This window comes from Pinus tabuliformis, chromosome 2_2 (genome assembly GCF_031772625.1).
Source record: "Pinus tabuliformis cultivar Carrire ecotype Pingquan chromosome 2_2, CPIR1, whole genome shotgun sequence".
NCBI classification, from domain to species: Eukaryota; Viridiplantae; Streptophyta; class Pinopsida; order Pinales; family Pinaceae; genus Pinus; species Pinus tabuliformis.
The window spans coordinates 971,529,700-971,553,893 of NC_142300.1; positions in this window are offsets into that span (position 1 = coordinate 971,529,700).

Consider the following 24,194-nt stretch of genomic DNA (forward strand, 5'->3'; position numbering starts at 1 on the left):
AAGTCTACCTAACAAAGCAACTTATAGAATGACTCGTACAGAAAATGAATAGGTTAGGAAGCAGGTGCAAGAATTGCTTGACAAAGGGCTGATAAGAGAAAGCTTGATTCCTTGTGCAGTACCAACAGTGTTCAATCCAAAGAAGGATGGAGGCAGGAGAATGTGTATATATTCAAGATCCATCAATAAAATCACAATCAGGTACATATTTCATTTACTTAGAATTGAAGATTTAATGGATTGCTTGAGTGGAGCAAAGTCTTTTTCAAAACTAGATCTTAAAAGTGGGTATCTTCAGATAAGGATAAGAGAAGGGGATGAGTGGAAAATTTCCATTAAGACAAGTGAGGGATTGCATGAGTTGAGGGTAATGCCTTTTGGGTTATCAAATGCACCAAGTACATTTATGAGACTCATGAATTAAGTTCTTAAAGATTTTATTGGTAATTTCTAATGGTATATCTAGACGATATATTAGTTTACAACAGGTCTAAGGATGAGCACATGAGACATTTGAATTATGTCTTACAAAGGCTAAAAAAGAGAAATTATTGTTGAATATGAAGAAGTGTCCATTCATGAAAGAAGAGCTAGTGTACTTGGGTTTTGTTATTTCTGCTGAAGGATTGAAGATGGATCCAGAGAAGATCAAGACAATCATGGAGTGACCTTCACCCAAGAGTGTTTTTGAGGTAAGAATTTTTCATGGTCTTGCTAGTTTTTATAGAAAATTCATCAAGAATTTTAGTAAGATCACTGCACCTATTATTGAGACCATAAAGCAAGATAAAAAACCATAAAGATGGACTGCTAAAGTGGAAAGGAATTTTCAGCTGTTAAAGAAAAAAATCACTTAAGAGCCTATTTTGGTTCTACCTGATTTTAGTAAGCCTTTCCAAGTGAAGTGTGATGCCAGCAGAGAAGCAATTGAAGGTGTTTAAGTTAGGAATATAGATGTATAGCCTATTTTAGTGAAAAGCTAAATGATTCCAAAAAGAAGTATTCTTCTTATGATAAGGAGTTCTACGCAGTTGTGAAGTCATTAAAGAAATGAAGGCATTATCTAATGTCAAAAGCATTTATCCTTTAATGTACTACAGTATATTATGTAGTAGACAAAGCTTAGCCAAAAACATGCCAAATGGGTAGAGTATCTTCAAGGGTTCCCTTTTGTTTTGAAACATAGATGGCCAATAAAATAAACTTGCATATGCCTTAAGTAGGAGGAATATATTACTGCAAGAGAATCAAATTCAAGTGTTGGGTTTTGATTTTATTAAAGAATTATATGAAATAGATCCAGATTTTAAAGAGGCATTTGAAACTTGTAAGAATCTTGTTTTAATGGATAGGAGTAAATGGTTGGATTATTCTTACAAGATGGATTCTTGTTTAAGACAAATCAACTGTGCATACCAAACTATTCAATGAGGGAGAATTTAATCAAAGGAAAACATAGTGGAGGACTTGCAGGACATTTTTGCATAGAGAAGACTTTTGAATAGTTGAACAGATTTTATTTCTGGCGAAAAATGAGATCTGATGTTGAAAAGTGTGTGAGAACTTGTAAAATCTGTCAATATGCAAAGGGAAGAAGCCAAAACACAGGTTTGTATGTTCCATTACCAATTCCAGATAGGCCTTGGGATATGGTAAGTATGGATTTTGTTTTGGTTTACCAAAGACTCAAAGAGCTAATGATTCAATTTTTTTGTAGTGGACAAATTTTGAAAAATGGCACAATTTATTCCATGTTATAAAACTAGTGATGCTTCTCACATTGCTGATTTGTTTTTTAAGCAGGTTGTAAGATTACATGGGTTGCCTAAGAGTATTGTCTCAGACATGGATTCCAAATTTGTTGGACATTTCTGGAGGACATTATGGAAGAAGTTGGGAACTAAACTAAGTTTCAGCTCTGCCTATCATCCACAAACTGATGGATAGACCGAAGTTGTGAACATGATTTTGGACAATCTTCTAAGGAGTCTTATTGCAGAACATCCAAAGCAAAGGGATCAAGTGTTGGCACAAGCTGAGTATGCATATAATGAGTTGCCTAATAGGAGTACATGATAGAGTCCATTCCATATTGTTTATGGAATGCATCCAAGAGGAATATCTGAGTAGAGAAAATTTGGAAAAGAATAAATGAGAAGTGTAGAGGGAGAAGGTTTTGCTTCATAAATGCAAGCAATGCATGAACAAGTGAAACAATAGTTGCAGGATAGTAACATCAAATACAAAACCAAAGTAAACATGAGAAGAAAAGAGGTGAAATTTGAAGTTGGAGATTTGGTATTGGCACACCTCAGAGAGGAGAGGTTTCGAAAGAGGGAGTATAACAAATTGAAGTTCAAGAAAATTGGACCATGTAGAGTATTAATAAAATTTTCTGCAAATGCCTATGAGATTGAGTTACCCCCTGATGTTGGAATATCACCAATTTTTAATGTTGCAAACCTGTATAAGTATGAAGGTGAAACTGCAAATACAGCACAACATGAAGAGACACAAGAGATTAACTGGGTAAAATGGTTACCCACGACAAAGGAATTGCAGCCAAAAATAATTCTGGACAAAAAGGTGTTTAAGAAAACAAGGGTACAAGAGTACTTCTAGTATTTGTTAAAATGGACCTTGGATCTGCCAACCGCTGAAGCTAATTGGGTTACAGAAAACATGCTATAGAAATTGGGTAGTTCTGTAGCTGAGCACATGGATAGGAGCCCATGAAGAATTTTGTCCTCTGGAGTTTGATGCAAGAGCATGTGACTTGGATAAAAATCTTCAAACTTATTCCAAAAATCGAAAAAAAAATCTACAAGAAAAGTAATAGGGCCCTTTAGCCATCAATTTCTATGTTTTTCTAAGTTTAAGATAAGGATAGAATTAAGAATAAAATCATGTTGTAATAATCACTTATGTCTAAGCTGTAATAAGCCTTATGGATAATTACTTTAATCACTTTACTATAATTGGCATGCTTTTGTAAGATATAAATACAGAGTAAGCCTTACCAATTATGTTTTAAAAGGAAATAATGGGATGCTCTGAGTTAGTCAATCCCGGAGACATGGTGATCTTAAAAGAAAAACTCTCTCTGTGTATTTGAATATATAGTTATCCGTCAACTAGAATTTATATTACATATTTGTTTACGGTTCATTACCTTTGAACCTTGTTAATGGTGATACGGCTTAGTTCTTCCTATTGACATTTGTTTTAGGCCTGCTAATGTGTTTTTCCTTTATATTTGCATGCCTTGTTCCTCTCACATGCACTGTTGAGTTTCACGGTGGAAACTCTGTTTACACAGGAATTCCATGAAAAAGACTTAATCTGAACGGAGTTATAGACTTGAATTGTTATTGAAATTGGTTCATATCTGTATCAGGTCTGAACCATTATCACATCGTGGAACCACTGTAGGATGGTGAGGATCTTTGGAACCTTCGAGGTCCAAAACTCTGATAGCTTAGAATCGAAACGCTATAGAGCAAGGTGAATAAGGCGTTGGGTCTGCAAAGCTGATCACATCGTAAGATCGGAGCGGGAGGAGTCTAGCATTGGTAGCATTAGAGTCGCGATTGTGATCTCCGATAACACTACGTGTTATCGCATCAGATAAAGGAGCTTGGAAGAGCCGATAAACTACCGATAGTGTTGATGTGTTAAACAAATTTCTTGAAATTAAAGCACCGATAGTGTAATACTTTTGAATTGACACTATAGTAGATTAAAAGTGTCGATAGTGTATTCTCGTTCCTTTGGAACGAAATCCCTCTTCCTGTGTATATTGCATTTTAAACACATTTTCACTTGTTTTAGAGAAACGATATCCGGTCTTTATAATTCCTATTGGATTATAATCCCGACAAAGGAAAACAAGCCTATGATATGATTTGTGTCGATAATAAGAGTTGGGGTGATTAGACGAAAAACTCATGAAGCAGTCACGCTAATAATCAATGACTGATACATCTATTGAAACATAAGGAGAAATTCAGCCAAAGTTAGAAGAAATTATTTTAGGTTTCAATTGTTTTTCTATATTGCCTGCACCCAGGCCACCAAATTGTGTATGGTAAATTATGTTTTGATGTTACTTTTAATTTTATTCGCAAGTAAAATGTACTTATCTCCAACCAAAAATTCGTTAACATCTACTTGTTAGAAAACCCATTAAGATCAAGTTACATATCATTATTTTTTTAAAAGAATGGAGACATATAGAATTAATTGTTTTAGAAAACACATTTTTTTAATGGTTAAAAACATTTAAATTATAACTATTATGATTACTGTATCGTTAAAAATTACATTATTAAGTAAGAAATAGTATTTTAATAAATATTAAGACATTCAAATAATTAAAAAAACTTATACATATATATAATTTGTTGGCATTATGATACATATGTTGTACTTGATGGCAACCCACTCATCTCAGATAATAAATTATAGTGTAGAGAAAAGTTCACGCACTTATATGCAGAGAAAAGTTTATTATATGTAGAGAAAAGTTTATTTCATGTAGAGAAAAGTTCACGCACTTTTATACAGAGAAAAGTTTATTTCATGTAGAGAAAAGTTCACGCACTTTTATGCAGAGAAAAGTTTATTTCATGTAGAGAAAAAGTTCACGCACTTTCATGCAAGGAAAAGCGCGTATATGTTGGAGAACTTACCTTTGGTCCATGGTAGTTAGTCCTTGGTATTTGAACCTATGAGGAAAAGCGCGTATATGTTGGAGAACTTACCTTTGGTCCATGGTATTTAGTCCTTGGTATTTGAACCTATGAGGAAAAGCACGTATATGTTGGAGAACTTACCTTTGGTCCATGGTAGTTAGTCCTTGGTATTTGAACCTATGGTTTTGGACCATGGTACGCACTTTCATGCAAGGAAAAGCGTGTATATGTTGGAGAACTTACCTTTGGTCCACGGTAGTTAGTCCTTGGTATTTGAACCTATGGTTTTGGACCATGGTACCTCGTCAAAAGTGTTGATCTCATGCAATTTCATGGTTGGTTTATGGTATTAGTCCGACATTTTTTGATCCTATGGTTTTGGCCCATGGTATTGCATCCAAAAGTGTTGATCTCACGTACTTTCATGGTTGGTTCATGGTATTAGTCCAACAGTTTTTTGATCCTATGGTTTTGGCCCATGGTATTGTGAAAGGCCTAAGACTATAAAAGAGGAAGGAGATCATTTGGCAAAGCATCTTCTGAATTATCGAATATTTGATAAAGTGCTAGATCTGGAATATTGTGATTCGGTTTTGGTGCAGATCTAGATCTGAATGAAGAAGGAACCTGAGCGTAAGGAGAAGGATAAGTTCTATTGATGGGTCAAAATCTTAAGGCTGGAATAGTGGTATCTCTATATGATTTTTATCTGTGATATGTGGCATACGCTTGATCTATAAATCTAATAATCTGGGTCTGAATTATTGATGCATGTTTTATTTTACACATGTTATGATCTGGGTATGTCTGATGTAACAACTGCAAAGTTATAAGGAAATATTTGTAGATCTGTATGCGGGTTGGCTTTGGTGAAATCAGAGATTGATGATGCAAGTGTAGTTGATGGGTTTTTGATGTTCTTGGATCCAGTTTGAAAATTTATGAAAAGTGGTCCTTGAAAGAAAAGAAGTAGGGGGTTCTAGCTCCCTTCGAGGAGAGACTGGAAAACGAGAGAGAGTTGTAGCTCTCTGCAGGTTGCAGCCCGCGTACTGGTAAAGGACTGCACCAGTACAAAACCATTGTACAAGGAGTTTCTAATTTGAAAGAAGATAGATACATATTGTAGCAGGTGGTTTTCACCCACATTGGGTTTCCACCTTACATCTTTTGTTCTTTGGTGTGACTATCTGTTTTCTTTGTTCATGCTCATTATTTTATGGTACTGACATGCAAAAATAATTCAAAGAATAAATAAGGAAGATTTATTAAAAGAACTTGATAATACTGATTCACCCCCCCTCTCAGTATTATTTCCAACAATTGGTATCAGAGCAGGTCCTTCAGAGAAGCTTGATCACTTGAAGGAAGATCATTCATCATGAGCAACTACGAGAGGGAAGCATCAATCAGGCCACCAATTTTTGATGGGACAAACTTCAATTATTGGAAGGTAAGAGTTACTGCCTATCTTCAATCTCTTGGTACAGAAGTTTGGGATATCATAGATACAGGCTACACTTTTCCTTCAGCTACTCCTACAGATACGGCCGAAAAGAAGAAATATGAAACAAATGCTAAAGCAGTCAATACTCTGCTGGGATGCTTATCTCAAACAGAATTCGTGAAGGTTATGCAATATAAATCCGCAAAAGAAATATTGGACAAGATTGTCTTGAGCTACGAAGGAGATGAACAGGTAAAGCGTGCTAAACTTCAAACCCATAGGATTCAGTATGAGAATCTCATAATGTATAATGATGAAAGTGTGGCTAACTATTTACTTCGGGTAGATGAGATTGTTAATTGCATGAAAAACTTGGGTGAAGAAATAAAAGAGGCTATTGTGGTTGAAAAAGTTCTAAGATCATTGTCCCCCAAGTTTGAATCTAAAGTGTCTGCAATAGAAGAAAAGGAAAATCTACGAATTCTTACTATGTCTCAGCTACACGGAATTCTAACTGCTTATGAAATGAGAAAGGGAGGTCCATCAGACATATGAGAAGCTGCTTTCAAGGCTTCAGGCAAAGGAGACTATTATGAAGCAAGTCACGTGCCAGAAGAAGAAGAAGAAGAATCAAATTTTGTCAGAAATCTTCAAAGGGGAACTGGAAGGTTCAGAGGTAAGTTACCTTTTAAATGCTTTGCTTGTGGAAGAGTAGGTCATTATGCTGCAAAATGTCCTCATAAGGATAAAGGAAAGGAACCTGCTAGATGGAACAAGAAACAGATTGCAAATAAGAAAAGCTACTACACTCATGAAGATAGTGATGGTCTATCAAATAGTGACGAAGATGAACGAGGTAATGACTATAAACTCTTAATGGCATTTGAAGATGATGATTACATGGATGCTATAGATGTGGATAGCTTTTGTGAAGAAATTTCTAGACTCAAGACATGTATAGAAGAAAAGAATAGGATCATTGATACTCTACAACTTCAAATTGATGAAAAAGAAAAATATCTTGAAAAGTTAGAAGGCGAAATTGTTGGTCTTAGAAAAGAGATTGAGAAAACAAAGGCTATTAATCTTAAGTTTGTCAAAGGATCTGAAACTCTGGATGAGATCATCAATGTACAACGCTCTCCTCTAAACAAGACAGGTCTGGGCTATAATGGAGAAACTTCTCAAGCATCCACCTCAAAGAGTTATCTTGATGCAGCAAGAAGGAATGAGAAAAAGCACAATGGAGATCACCAAGTAAAGCAGGGACCAATTACAAACAAAGACTATCAGGCAAATCAGGGGCAATCTGTCTTAAGGATGAACAAAAGCTACAACCAGCCACAGGTAAAATCCTCTCAATTTGCTTCAAGAATGAATGACAATAGAAATTACAATCGTTTGGCCGGAAGATTTGATAACCGCAGAAATTTCTTCAATGGACAATGCTTTTCTTGCCATAACTTTGGTCACAAAGCAGCTCAATGTGTTGCATATAAAACGATCATGACTAGAGAAGCTCAAAAACAAAGAAGTATGACCAGGATTACAAAAAGGACCTATAACAACTTTTCGGTTCTTGAAAATGAAGTTGAATGTTCTATTTGGAATAACTTTGGTCATGAAGATTCTGAATGCAGGAGCAGGTTTCAGCAGACAAAGGAACAAGCCTCAAGCACCAAAACATGGAGAATAAAGGAACCACAAACAGAAAGATGTGGGATAGCATTTTATGCAGAGGGACAGGAAAATCTATGGTACATTGACAGTGGATGTTCGAAGCATATGACAGGTGATAAAGAAAAACTTGAATCATATTCTGCTCTATAAAAAGGAAAGAAAGTTTCTTTTGGAAGTGATACTCCTGCAACTATAAAAGGAAAAGGCACTGCTCAGTTAAAAGAAAAGGTCAAAGCTGGAAATGTTTTGTATGTTGATGGATTGAAACATAATCTTCTAAGTGTCAGCCAGATGTGTGATCAAAGAACCGAGGTGATATTCAGATCAAATGGATATCTTGTTCGTGATCTTGATACAGGTAAAACAATGATCAAAGGTAAAAGAACTCCAAATAATCTATACATATTTGAAGAAGGACAACAACAATGCTATCTGAGCAAGGATGATGAGCACTGGTTATGGCACCGGAGGTTGGGGCATCTAAGCTTTTCACAAATAAGGAAAGCATGCAAATATCAGGCAGTTCGTGGTCTTCCAGATATCAAAGTTCCAGACAACACCATATGCAAATCATGTCAGTTTGGAAAGCAAACCAGAACTACCTTTCCGGAAAAGGAAGGATCAGCTAGCATGCCTCTTGAGCTAGTACATACAGATACATGTGGTCCATTCAGGAAACGGACACCTCGAGGAGAAGAATACTTGATATTATTCATTGACGATTTCTCCAGGTTTGTCTGGTTAGGACTTATGAAGCACAAAGATGAAGCATTCGAAAAATTCAAATCGTTTAAAGCCTTGGTTGAAAATGAATCAGGATACAAAATTAAGTGTCTTAGATCCGACAGAGGTGGGGAGTTTACCTCAAATGAATTTTTCAATTTCTGTGAAGAACATGGGATAAGAAGAGAATTCTCTACAGCTAGAACTCCTCAGCAAAATGGAGTGGTGGAAAGAATGAACAGAACTGTCCAACAAATGGCTCGTGCTATGCTTGATGAATCTGGAACTCCCGCAACTTTCTGGGGTGAAGCAGCACATGCTGCAGTTATTATTCTCAACAAAACAAATGTCCGAATGAACAGCACTCAAACCCCTCATGAGCTCTGGTATGGTGAGACTCCTTCGGTAAAGCACTTCAAAATCTTTGGGAGCAAATGCTATATTAAAAATACTGATGAGCAACTTGGCAAACTTGAACCTAGAGCAGATGAAGGCATCCTTCTTGGTTATTCTCCACACAGCAAAGCATACAAGTGCTATAATAAAAGACTTGGAAGAATTGTTGACAGCATTGATGTAGTGGTTGATGAGAAGGGATACATTCCTAGGCAAGTAAATCATGAAGATATCGAAGAAGATGAAGGCCATCCTCAAAGACAAAATGATGAAGAAGAAGAACCTCAAGAAGAACCAGAGGAGCAGATAAGGATAGAAGAGAAGACTCCATCCAGATATGTTCAGAAGAATCATCCAGAATCTCAGATTTTGGGACAGAAAGAAGCAGGTGTACAAACAAGAAGAACAATTGTAGAAGCTTCAAGCTATTTGACATTACTCTCTTCCACTGAACCACAAAATGTGAAAGAGGCATGCAAAGATGAATGTTGGGTCAAAGCAATGGATGAAGAACTTGAGCAGATCGAAAAGAACAACACTTGGGAGCTGGTTCCTAGACCAAAGGATAAGAATGTTATAGGAACAAAATGGGTCTTCAAAAATAAATTGAATGAAAATGGAGAAGTAATTAGAAACAAGGCCAGACTTGTTTGTAAAGGGTATGCGCAGCAAGAAGGAATAGATTTTGAAGAAACTTTTCTCCTGTTGCAAGACTTGAGGCCATCCGAATGTTCCTTGCTCTCTCATGCTTTCAAAACTTCAAAGTATTTCAAATGGACGTGAAATCAGCCTTTCTGAATGGAGACTTGGAAGAAGAAGTATACATTGAGCACCCAGATGGTTTCATTCTTGGAAATGATCCAAATCTTGTATGCAGAATGAAAAGGGCTCTCTATGGCCTCAAATAAGCTCTAAGGGCTTGGTACTATCGTTTGGACAAATATCTTCATCAACAAGGTTTTTCAAAAGGATCAGCAGACAACAATCTTTATATAAAAGTTGAAAATGACAAATTGCTGATACTTGTTGTGTATGTAGATGACATTATCTTTGGCAGCAATGAAGAAGCTATGAGTCAAAGCTTTGCCTTGGTGATGCAGAAAGAATTCGAAATGTCCTTTCTGGGAGAACTGACATATTTTCTTGGTTTGCAAATCCAACAAAATGAAGGAGGGATCTTCTTGTCTCAAACCAAGTATCTCAAGCAGATTTTGAAGAAATATGGTATGGAAGAAGCAAAACCAGTATGTACACCCATGGTCACAGGATGTAACCTCAGTGCAAATGATGAATCAGCAGCAGTGCATCAACCAACTTACAGATCTATGATTGGAAGTCTACTTTATTTGATAGGTACCCGGCCAGACATCATGCATGCAGTGGGAATAGTTGGAAGATTTCAGGCAAATCCAAAGGAAACTCATCTTCAGGCAGTAAAGAGAATCTTCAAATATCTTCAAGGGACTCAAAACTATGGCTTATGGTATCCTAGAGATACAAATCTCACACTTCATGCTTATACAGATGCAGATTGTGCCGGTAGCGTGGATGACAGGAAAAGCACAAGTGGTGGTGCATTCTTTATGGGTTCTAGATTAGTATCTTGGTTCAGCAAGAAATAGAGTTCGATTGCCTTGTCTACAGCTGAAGCAGAATATGTTGCTGCTGCATCTTGCTGCACTCAACTCCTTGTTGGCATTATGTTTCCTGGTATGACTGTATGTTACAGAAGTTGTACTTGATGGCAACTCCAGTGGCAAGGCTCTCAGTTTGTTGAAATTTAAGAAGGACGCAGGAAACCAGTTCAGGAGGTGCGTACCCGCAGGTACACCATGCAGGGTCCGCGTCCAGCGATGCTGGCCAGCCGTTCAGGGGGTGCGTCCACCCAGTGCACACATTTCAAGGCAGAGAAAAAGCATGTGGGGGTTTCTTGTGTGGTATCTAACCGACGGTTTTGTGTTTCTATGGTGTCGGCTCGTGGTATTGTTCCATGTTTTGGGGAGGAGCTTGCCTATATAAAGCAAAGGAGTTCATTTGGATTGCATATTGTCTTTGGTTGAATATCTTATTTGGTGAGATCTAGTCCAGATCTAAGAGGGCGAATCTTCTAATGGACTGTGATCTCTATGGCGCATGATCAGATCTGTAGATCTGACTGTTTGGGTTAGTCCTGAAGTCTTCATATCATTTATATCTGAAGGGACGCAGGTTCAGTGAAAGGAAAGCGCGCCGGGACGCAGTGCAGAGTTTGGAGATCTGCGTGGGGACGCAGGGCAGACGAAGTTCAGGTGCGTCTGGGACGCAGCGCAGTGACTGTAGATCTGCGTGGGGACGCAGAGAGATCAAGGTTCAGGTGCGTCTCTGATGAAAAAGACGCGACGCGATAGTGTGTTCAGGTGCATCTCTGTAGCGAAAGACGCGGCGCGATAGTATCTTTGGGTGCGTCCCTGAAGCAACAGAACGCAGAGCAGTTAAAGGAACAGTGCGTGGGCACGCAGCGCAGCAGAAGGATATCTGCGTGTGGACGCAGAGTAGCAGAAGGTTTACTGCGTCTGGTCGCAGGCCACAGAAGGAAAAACTGTGTCTCTGTTTTAAGATGTTCTGTTGATTGAATTGCTCTGTTGATAAGGTGTTCTGGGTTAGTTCTGTTATTGCTGATCTGATATCTGTAGTGGTCTATATCTATTATGTACTTGTTGATCATCTGATGCTTTATGAAAAGAAGTAGGGGGTTGTAGCTCCCTTCCAGGAGTAGACTGGAAAACGAGAAAGAGAGAGAGTTGTAGCTCTCTGCAGGTTGTAGCCTGCGTACTGGTAAAGGACTGCACCAGTACAAAATCATTGTAAAAGAAGTTTCTAAATTGAAAGAAGATAGAGACATATTGCAGCAGGTGGTTTTCTCCCACATTGGGTTTCCACCTTACATCTTGTGTTCTTTGGTGTGACTGTCTATTTTCTTTGTTCATGCTCATTATTTTATGGTACTGATATGCAAGAATAATTCAAAGGATCAAATAAGGAAGATTTGTTAAATTGCTAGATAATACTGATTCACCCCCCCTCTCAGTATTATTTCCAACACTCCTTTGGATGATGCAGACCTTGCAGGATTTTCAAATCACTTGTACACCACCCATCTCCATCTTATGTGATAATACAAGTGCAATCAACATTTCAAAGAACCCAGTCATGCATTCAAAAACCAAGCACATACCAATCAAGTATCACTTTCTCCGGGAACAAGTGCTTGAACAAAAGGTCAAGTTGGAGTATGTTCCTTCTAAGTAATAGGTTGCTGATATACTCACCAAACCATTGCCTAGGGAGACCTTTGAATACCTCAGGCAAAAGCTGGGGGTTGTTGATGCATCATCTTGTTGTTGAATCTCTTCTGATTGTTGGTTGTACGCAAGGTTCATCTGAAGTATATGCGTACATGTGCTGGGTTGCAGATTGGTCAAAGATCGAATGGCACAGGTTCAGGGGGAGCATATCATGCATTGTTGGCATTATGGAGGAAGTACAGAAGGAGATCATGGATGCTGGTCTGAATATTGCTGCAATACGTCTCTATCTCTTTCATGGTCATGGATTATGGTTCTTCTTTGCAGATCTGGTTTATAGTCAGGGGGAGCATGTTCTTAGGGGGAGCATAACCCTTTGCCCTTGATGTCAAAGGGGGAGAGTGATTGGTTGTTGTTGCCATCAAGTCCAAAGGGCGAGATTGTTGGCATTATGATACATATGTTGTACTTGATGGAAACCCACTCATTTCAGATAATAAATTATAGTGTAGAGAAAAGTTCACGCACTTATATGCAGAGAAAAGTTTATTATATGCAGAGAAAAGTTTATTTCATGTAGAGAAAAGTTCACGCACTTTTATGCAGAGAAAAGTTTATTTCATGTAGAGAAAAGTTCACGCACTTTTATGCAGAGAAAAGTTTATTTCATGTAGAGAAAAAGTTCACGTACTTTCATGCAAGGAAAAGCGCGTATATGTTGGAGAACTTACCTTTGGTCCATGGTAGTTAGTCCTTGGTATTTGAACCTATGAGGAAAAGCGCGTATATGTTGGAGAACTTACCTTTGGTCCATGGTAGTTAGTCCTTGGTATTTGAACCTATGAGGAAAAGCGCGTATATGTTGGAGAACTTACCTTTGGTCCATGGTAGTTAGTCCTTGGTATTTGAACCTATGGTTTTGGACCATGGTACGCACTTTCATGCAAGGAAAAGCGTGTATATGTTGGAGAACTTACCTTTGGTCCATGGTAGTTAGTCCTTGGTATTTGAACCTATGGTTTTGGACCATGGTACCTCGTCAAAAGTGTTGATCTCACGCAATTTCATGGTTGGTTCATGGTATTAGTTCGACAGTTTTTGATCCTATGGTTTTGGCCCGTGGTATTGCATCCAAAAGTGTTGATCTCACGTACTTTCATGGTTGGTTCATGGTATTAGTCCAACAGTTTTTTGATCCTATGGTTTTGGCCCGTGGTATTGTGAAAGGCCTAAGACTATAAAAGAGGAAGGAGATCATTTGGCAAAGCATCTTCTGAATTATCGAATATCTGATAAAGTGCTAGATCTGGAATATTGTGATTGGGTTTTGGTGCAGATCTGGATCTGAATGAAGAAGGAACCTGAGCGTAAGGAAAAGGATAAGTTCTATTGATGGGTCAAAATCTTAAGGCTGGAATAGTGGTATCTCTATATGATTTTGATCTGTGATATGTGGCATACGCTTGATCTATAAATCTAATAATCTGGGTCTGAATTATTGATGCATGTTTTATTTTACACATGTTATGATCTGGGTATGTCTGATGTAACAACTGCAAAGTTATAAGGAAATATTTGTAGATCTGTATGCGGGTTGGCTTTGGTGAAATCAGAGATTGATGATGCAAGTGTAGTTGATGGGTTTTTGATGTTCTTGGATCCAGTTTGAAAATTTATGAAAAGTGGTCCTTGAAAGAAAAGAAGTAGGGGGTTGTAGCTCCCTTCCAGGAGAGACTGGAAAACGAGAGAGAGTTGTAGCTCTCTGCAGGTTGCAGCCTGCGTACTGGTAAAGGACTGCACCAATACAAAACCATTTTAAAATGAGTTTCTAATTTGAAAGAAGATAGAGACATATTAAAGCAGGTGGTTTTCACCCACATTGGGTTTCCACCTTACATCTTGTGTTCTTTGGTGTGACTATCTGTTTTCTTTGTTCATGCTCATTATTTTATGGTACTGACATGCAAAAATAATTCAAAGAATAAATAAGGAAGATTTATTAAAAGAACTTGATAATACTAATTCACCCCCCCTCTCAGTATTATTTCCAACATAATTATGTTGAAAAATCTCACAAACATAAAACATATTACATTTTTTGTTATTTAAATATCTATCCCGGGTATTTAACTCTCGTAGGAGTGAAATCTTCAACCATCAATGGTTAAGACCCTATTCCTCAGTTCCTTTATATCAGAACTCAATCACCCCGCTTCAACATTCTATCCTTTCTTTAAACCTCCTCATAACCTTCATTATCCCTTTAAACACTTATATATGTAACCTTCCCTCTTTAAACATTTGTTACACATATATTTAACCCACAGAACTTTTATCGGCACTATTTTCCTTATAAAACCTTTTACAAAGGAAAACATACACAGACATAGCTTTTCTCACCTTGGTATGACCTCTACACAGATATCAATGCCACCTTTATTGCAATCGGGTATCGCTCCTCTGCGGCAAGCCACATACATACATATATACATATATACATATATATATATGTATGTATATCTATGTATGTATATATATGTATATGTATATATACATACATATATATATATATATATATATATATATATATATATACATACATATATATATATATATATATATATACATACATATATATATATATATATATATATATATATATATATATATATATATATATATATATATATATATATATATATATATATATATATATATATATATATATATATATATATATATATATATATATATATATGGACCCCTTCCCCTCCGATATGCGACAATCAGAACGATAATATATGTTTTAGCCTTAAAAGGCTCGGGCAACACATCTATCGCAAATACATGGAAACACATTGAAATCCCGCTTCAAACACATATAACAGATTTCAAATTCTATGAACCCACATATATAATCATCGTTAGGTCTGTAACGAATTTATTTTACACAACACTCTCCTGCAAACTCTGATCAGCCCATTCTCCAATTGCCAATTTACTACCATCGCGTATTGGCTATCACTTGATCTTTATGCTTCATTGCACTTTAAAACTTCGATCCGACATATGTTTCGGACCCGGCGGGCTTCTAGGCTACATTCGATAAGGTTTCGAGTTTGACCATCCATTACATGTCACAATCGCACTTTAGTTCTTCCCTTTGAAAGATTGTGATGTGATCTTGACTTTTCCACTCCTGCAATTTAATCCTGGCCATTGATCTATGAGATCTAATGACTACTGTGCATTAACAATTGCTCCTCTGCTACTCTATTACTTATGTTTTTCCACCATTTTCAATGGTTTTCTGTGGTTTTTTTATTCTTCAAAGGTTCTTCCCCCTTCATTGTTCTGCTGTGACTCCTCTTGGGCTAGACCTTTGTGATTTTGATCACTGACTCTAGACTTCTCCTGATTGTTCTGCTCGTTCTTCTCCTATGTACTCTGTCTCAACCCTGCCTGCAACCTCTATTACAAAACCTACGAGTTCGCACAAAAATCAATCATAAAATACTCCATTCACACATTTGCACACTCAGAATCAAATTCCTCTGTATATAAGCAAGTAAACAATTGATTACATAACGAGACTCTCTATCTCGTGGTTTGATCTTGGATTACAATGATTTTCTATTGGGTTGAATGCTCCTACATCAAACTCCCAAAGTAGAAAATATTCATGATCAACTAATCATGTGTCTTCCTGGATCCCATACTTTGTTTTGTAATTCCCAAAATGTCTTTACTCTGAATTTTCCAGAAAATATTCTAGCAATGCAATTTCTCTATGGCACTTTATAAGTATTTCATCATTACTTATGTTTCCTGCATTTATACACAAATTATTAGTTTGGAAATCATAAGGTTCAATAGTCTCAATTGTTGCTTCACATATCAGCTCTTCAAACTAAACTTCATCTCCTTCTTGCACAAGAACTTGTTCCTGTGTTGTCACAGTTTCAAATATCAATGTATTATCAAATTCTTTTTGTTGCAATAAATCATTTCTTCTGTCATTTAAGAGACATTCTCCATATTCCTTTACTTCATAGTTTTTATCTTTTGAAAGATACTTCTCCATACTTCTGATAGCGTCAAAATATTTTTCATACTCTGTAAAGCGCTCCTCTGTTAGTGTTCCTCCTCCCAAGGTTAAATCCTTTGCATAGGTTTCTTCCTTCTTAATGTCTTTTAGTAGATGTCCTTCCTTCTTAGTAACTGTCCCAACAACTTCCATGGCTATTTCCACTATGTCTATCATCATGGTGGACTCATGATCCCTTACTATGTTTTCAATTAACATAGTCTCAAAAAAATGGAAAATTATGTGTGGTAAATTATGTATTTATGTTACTTTTAATTTTATTCAACATTAAATTATTTTGTTGATATCAAATGCCGTTTTTCTTACTGTTAGGTGATTTCACTGTTTCATCATGGATCCAACTATTTGGATTTCTCTTCCATTCGAAGTTATCGAACTTGTCTTGCTGCGGATCCCTTTATCGGTTGTGATAAAGTCGCGCACTGTATGTAAAAAATGGAAGAATGCTTTGTAGAACCCTTCATTCTTTTTATGTTGCAAGAATGTCTCCACGAACCAATTTGGATTTCTCCTTCATTTCCTTAATAGTGAAGAGAATTGTTTTGCTGCCCAATACCTTAATCAAAATGGCCACATATATCAATTTCATTTGGGATTCATAGATTCAACATAGAGAGTAGAGTGTATTGTTGGACCAATGGTGGTTTTATCGTTACCAATAGAATTCTCCCAAAAACACAACTATTTTGTAATGAATCCATTTACAAAGGATTTTAAAAACATAAGGCTAGTACGAATTGGAGACTCAGGGTTCTTTTCATTATTGGAAAATGTAAGCACCAGAAAATATGATTGGGTTGTTCTAAAACATATCTATGAAGTAATGCAGTCTGAATTTTATGTTTGTAGTAGTCTTCATAGGGTATGGCAAAGGGTTGCTATTCCATTTGGTGGCGCTTCATTGCCAAGAATGTAGTGTTTTATAAAAGTAATTTTTTTTTGCTATATCTCGACAAGGAGTATGAAGATTATCCTCGGTATGGGTATACAATCTACTCGTATGATGTAATAAAAAATAAGTGGGGTTTTTCATTTGTTTGAATCGGTGACATACGTTGTATGTCGTTAGTAGTATACATGAATTAGTTGATATGCCTTGTCAATGATGGGTACACTTCTGTATGGTCAATTGAAGAATTATATCATTTCCAATTTCGTAAATAGTGTGTTGAACGAAGAATTGACTACTTTGAAGATGATTGGGGTTTCCGACGGAAGTTGTTGGAAGAAATTTCAGCAGATATAAATAGCAAATATCTTCGCTATCTTCCATTCTAAACAGTTCATGGTCTAGTTCTTATGTGCAACTGCAGTGAAGTTCCTTTCCTATTACTTGACATGGTAACTTACATCTATTTTCGAATAGATATTGATAATTCAACTAATGAGTAGATGTCTTAGTTTTGATAGCCAGCACAAGAGGACTGCAATGATTTGATTGAGTATGGAGATGTTTTTGCGATTGTTGCCCATATGGATTCTATTGATGAGATTCCACCATTGGATATGGTGATGGATTCTTAGCATATTAGTATTATTAGGAGTTCTTATAAATATTTCCATTTTATACACTTTCTATTGTTGTGGAAAATATTTCCATTTTCACCTCTCTACATACTATGTGTCATTATGGTAATACATTAAAATTATGTTTGTATTGATCTTTGTGATGTAGATTATTTAATATTTTCCGCTAAAGTTTTCTTATTTACATGTATATGTTTCTTGATGTTATGATTTTTTCTTTGTTTGTATAATTATAATTTCTATGATTTATGTTATACATTATATTTGTATTGGTTTTTGCCATTGATTCTCAAACAATGTTATATGTTTATGTTCATTTTAATATTTATATTTATAGTTTGATAGTATATATAGTTCAAAATTTTTAGATTGTTGTTTCCCAATAGTACGGGTTCCATTTTGATTATAATATGATACATGGAAATTTCGACTTCTTTTTTTGTTTAAGCCATTCAAAAGAATTCATTTATTTTTATTTTTTTCCATTTTGAAATTTTTTGTTTTTGTTTTTAGGAATTTGGAAAAATCCTTATACATTTTGATAAGTTTATATGGTTAGAAAAAAATAACATATAAATTTTTTATGTTCCATGTTTATGATTCCATAATGAATAATTATTATTCATTGGGGACATGTCATCTCGAGGCACAAGAATGCGTACAAGAAAAATAACTTTGTCATCACAATCACGAGAGAGATCTAATGAAAGTCATCGTTTATGGTATCAACAAAATAAGGATGTCATAAATGAGCATAGGAGAGCTACATATAAGAGAAAAACGAGTGAAGCCACTCTTCAAAATGATTCTATAGTTCCTTGTAAGTATCATCATATGGATGATATAATGGAAAGAACATTTCCTGTTGATATTTCATTATCAGGATATGCTCCTCATCAACATAATCTTGTTGTTCTATGCTCTTCTGAAAATGTTGATAACATTGGCGAAACATCTTGCAATCGGGAAGAATGGCATATCGATATTGTGCATGGAAATGTCCACCCTAACCCTTCCGTGTGTCCAATTTCATGTTATGATGGCCAAAGTTTGCAAAACATCCATGGTGGAGGTAATGATGACATTTTGCGTGATGATTTTGATGATAGTTTACTTGGCCACGTGTTTGATAATTTGGATCCAGCTGCTCGAAACAAAAGACCTTCAAATTCCTCTTCTCAAAGTAATGTGTTCCGACCAAGAGAATCATTCATCCCTGATAGCATTTCGCGTGGCAGAATGGAGGTAACACAATTATATTTTGGTTTTCGCTACAATAGTGGTTGCCAATGCTGAAGTAATGGAAGTTGTGCAACAGATGCAAGCTAGACTGGATGCATTAACAACATGAAGAAATATAGATGTTGAAGATGTTAGTGAACCTGAGGTTGAAGCTGCAGAGGAGGAAGCTATAGTAGTTACTCCTGAGATGAGATTCTTCCAGTTAGTGTTGAGATCCACAACTAGGCCAAAGATTGTGGTTTCAATATATGAAGGAGGACTGAATCCAAAAGAATTGATAGACTGGATTAATGGCATGGAGAAATTCTTCAACTATGAAGAAACAAAAGATGAAAAGAAAGTAAAGTTTGTTGTCACCAAGTTAAAAGGCCATGCAACACTTTGGTGGCATGGTGTGTAGGTAGAAAGAAAGAGACTTGGCAGGTAACCTATCAAGAATTGGAGCAGAATGGTAGCAAAGCTAAGGGGTAAGTTCCTACCAAGTAATTATGAGAAAACTTTGTTCAGACAGATCCAAAATCTTGGACAGAGATCTATGACAGTGAGAGAATACATAGAGGAATTCTATAAGGTAAGCAAAAGAGCTGGAGAAACTTAGGATACATATGAGAAGGTGACTAGATATGTGAATGGTCTTAAGATTGACATTCAAGATGAGATAAGTATACTATCTCCTAAAATAGTAGAAGAAGCTTGTCAGGTGGCATTGAAATCTAAAGAAAAATTCGTGAGGAAGCAGTCTAGCAGAGGGAGAGGAACTTTTCAAGAAGGGGAAGTCAAGGTGGCATAGGAAGATCTAAAGCACCTAATGATGGCGCTAGTAGTAGGTCAACCCAACATGCACCCACAAGAGGTGATGCAAGAGGTAGAGGGAGTTTTTCTAGAGGAAGAGGAGGCAGAGGAAGATGAAGAGAAATAAGATGTTACGGATGTAACAAGCTGGGACATAGAGCTTTTGAGTGCCCACAGAATGCAGGAACACGCCAGAGGAATGTAATTGTTGCTCCAATTGAGGGAGAAGCACCAGCAGCAGCAGTGGCAGAAGAAGAAAATATACCAAAGGGAGGAGAATCTTTGGTAGTTAATAAAGTTTTGCTCAAGCCAGCAAAGGAGATAGTTGAACCATCTTAAAGAAAGACTTTATTTAGAACAGTGTGTAAAGTTCAAGGGAAATGCTATCAGATGATCATTGATAGTGGTAACACTAATAATTTGGTCTCTATAGAAGTGGTGGAGAAATTGAACCGGAAGAAAATGAAATATCCAACACCTTATAAGATGTCATGGTTACAAAAGGGACATCAACTGTTAGTGAATGAATAGTGTGAGGTGGAGTTTCAGTTGGGCAAGTATAAAGATAAAATTGTATGTGACGTGATGCCAATGGATGCGTGTCACATATGAGTTGGAAGAACTTGGCAATATGACAGAGGAGTTGTGCATGATGGAAAAAGAAACACCTACAAGTTTAGAAAGGATGGTGTCAATGATACGTTGCTTCCTCTGCAAGAGGAAGATGCATTAGGAAAGAGGACTAATCCAAAACCTCTATTACTAGGAGGGAAGGAATACTTGAAGCATATTGAAGAGAATGAGGTAAATTTTGCTGTAATTTGTAAGCCCAAGGTAATAATGACTTTTACTATAGTTTCTGATTTTCCCATTGAAATTCAAGAAATGTTGGAGAACTATTGTGATATTAATGTTGATGATTTGGCTAATGAGTTACAACCCATTAGAAGAATTATCCATCATATAGATCTGATTCCTGGAGAATGTCTACCTAACAAAGAAACTTACAGAATGACTCCTACAGAAAATGAACAAGTTAGGAAGCAGGTGCAACAATTGCTTTGTAAAGGGATTATCAGAGAAAGCTTGAGTCCTTGTGTAGTACCAACAATGTTGAATCCAAAGAAGGATGGAGGCAGGAGAATGTGTATATATTCAAGAGCCATCAATAAAATCACAATCAGGTACAAATTTCCTTTACCTAGAATTGAAGATTTAATGGATTGCTTGAGTGGAGCAAAGTCTTTTTCGAAACTAGATCTTAAAAGTGGGTATCATCAGATAAGGATAAGAGAAGGGGATGAGTGGAAAATTGCCATTAAGACAAGTGAGGGATTGTATGAGTTGAGAGTAATGCCTTTTGGGTTGTCAAATGCACCAAGTACATTTACGAGACTCATGAATTAAGTTCTTAAAGAGTTTATTGGTAAATTTGTAATAGTATATCTGGACGATATATTAGTTTACAGCAGGTCTAAGGAATAGCACATGAGACATTTGAATTATGTCTTACAAAGGCTAAAAAAGAGAAATTATTGCTGAATATGAAGAAGTGTTCATTCATGAAAGAAGAGCTAGTGTACTTGGGTTTTGTTATTTCTGCTGAAGAATTGAAGATGGATCCAGAGAAGATCAAGGAAATCATGGAGTGACCTTCACCCAAGAGTGTTTTTGAGGTAATAAGTTTTCATGGTCTTGCTAGTTTTTATAGAAAATTCATCAAGAATTTTAGTAAGATCAATGCTCCTATTATTGAGACCATAAAGGGAGATAAACAACCATTTAGATGGACTGCTGAAGCGGAAAGGAATTTTGAGCTGTTAAAGAAAAAAATCACTTAAAAGCCTATTTTGGTTCTACTTGATTTTAGTAAGCCTTTCCAAGTGAAGTGTGATGCCAACGGAGAAGCAGTTGAAGGTGTTTTAAGTCAAGAATATAGATCTATAGCCTATTTTAGTGAAAAGTTAAATGATTCCAAAAAGAAGTATTCTTGTTATGATAAGGAGTTATACGCAGTTGTGAAGTCATTAAAGAAATGAAGGCATTATCTAATGTAAAAAAAAATTATCCTTTACTCAGATAACCATGCACTACATTATATTATGTAGTAGCCAAAGCTTAGCCAGAAACATGCCAAATGGGTAGAGTATCTTCAAGGGTTCCCTTTTGTTTTGAAACTTAGATGGCCAATAAAATAAAGTTGCATATGCATTAAGTAGGAGGAATATATTACTGCAAGAGAATCAAATTCAAGTGTTGGGTTTTGATTTTCTTAAATAATTATATGAAACAGATCCAAATTTTAAAGAGGCATTTGAAACTTGTAAGAATATTGTTTTGATGGATAGGAGTAAATGGTTGGATTATTTCTTACAAGATGGATTGTTGTTTGAGACAAATAAGCTGTGCATACCAAAGTATTCAATGAGGGAGAATTTAATAAAAGGAAAACATAGTGGAGGACTTGCAGGACATTTTGGCATAGAGAAGACTTTTGAAGAGTTCAACAGATGTTATTTCTGGCCAAAAATGAGATCTGATGTTGAAAAGTATGCGAGAACTTGTAAAATCTATGAATATGCAAAGGGAAGAAGCCAAAACACAGGTTTGTATGTTCCATTGTAAGATTACATGGGTTGCCCAAGAGAATTGTCTCAGACAGGGATTCCAAATTTGTTGGACATTTCTGGAGGACATTATGGAAGAAGCTGGGAACTAAACTAAGGACATTATGGAAGAAGCTGGGAACTAAACTAAGTTTTAGCTCTGCCTATCATCCACAAACTGATGGACAAACTGAAGTTGTGAACATGAGTTTGGGCAATCTTTTAAGGAGTCTTACTGCAGAACATCCAAAGCAATGAGATCAAGTGTTGGCACAAGCTGAGTATGCAAATAATGACTTTCCTAATAGGAATATAGGATAGAGTCCATTCCATATTGTTTACGGAATGCATCCAAGAGGAATATCTGAGTTGAGAAAATTGGGAAAAGAATAAATGAGAAGTGTAGAGGGAGAATATTTTTCTTTAGAAATGCAAGTAATGCATGAACAAGTGAAACAATAGCTTCAGGATAGTAACATCAAATACAAGACCAAAGAAAACATGAGAAGAAACGAGATGAAATTTGAAGTTGGTGATTTTGTATTGGCACACCTCAGAAAGGAGAGGTTTCGAAAGAGGGAGTATAACAAATTGAAGTTTAAGAAATTTGGACCATGCAGAGTATTAATAAAGTTTTCTACAAATGCCTAAGAGATTGAGTTACCCCCTGATGTTGGAATATCACCAATTTTTAATGTTGCAGACCTGTATAAGTATGAAGGTGAAACTACAGATACAACAAAAGATCAAGAGACACAAGAGATTAACAGGGTAAAATGGTTACCCACAGCAAAGGAATTGCAGCCAGAAATAATTCTGGACAAGAAGGTGTTTAAGAAAACAAGGGGACAAGTGTACTTCTAGTATTTGGTAAAATGAAAGGATTTGCCAATCGCTGAAGCTAATTGGGTTACAGAAAACATGCTATAGAAACTGGGCAGTTCTGTAGCTAAGCTCATGGGTAGGAGCCCATGAAGAATTTTGTCCTCAGGAGTCTGATGTAGGAGCATGTGACTTGGATAAAAATCTTCAAACTTATTCCAAAAATTCAAAAAAAATCTACAAGAAAAGGAGTGGGGTCCTTTAGCCATCAATTTCCATGCTTTTCTAAGTTTAAGATAAGGATAGAATTAAGAATAAAATCATGTTGTAATAATCGCTTATGGATAAGCTGTAATAAGCCTTATGGATAATTACTTTAATCACTTTACTACAAATGGCATGCCTTTGTAAGAGATAAAGACTAAGTAAGCTTTACCTATTAATATTTAAAAGGAAATAATGGGACGCTCCGAGTTAGTCGATCCCGGAGACATGGTCATCTTAAAAGAAAAACTCTCTCTGTGTATTTGAATAGATAGTTCTCCATCAACTAGAATTTATATTACATATTTTTTTTACGGTTCTTTACTTCTAAACCTTGTTAATGGTGATACAACTTAGTTCTTCCTATTGACATTTTTTTTAGGCCTGCTAATGTGTTTTTCCTTTATATTTTCGTGCCTTGTTCCTCTTACATGCACAGTTGAGTTTCGCAGTGGAAACTCTGTTTACACAAGAATTCCATGAAAAAGACTTAATCTGAATGCAGTTCTAGACTTGAACCATTATTGAATTTGGTTCATATCCGTATCATGTTCGAACCATTATCGCATCATAGAACCACTGTAGGATGGTGAGGACCTTTGGAAACTTCGA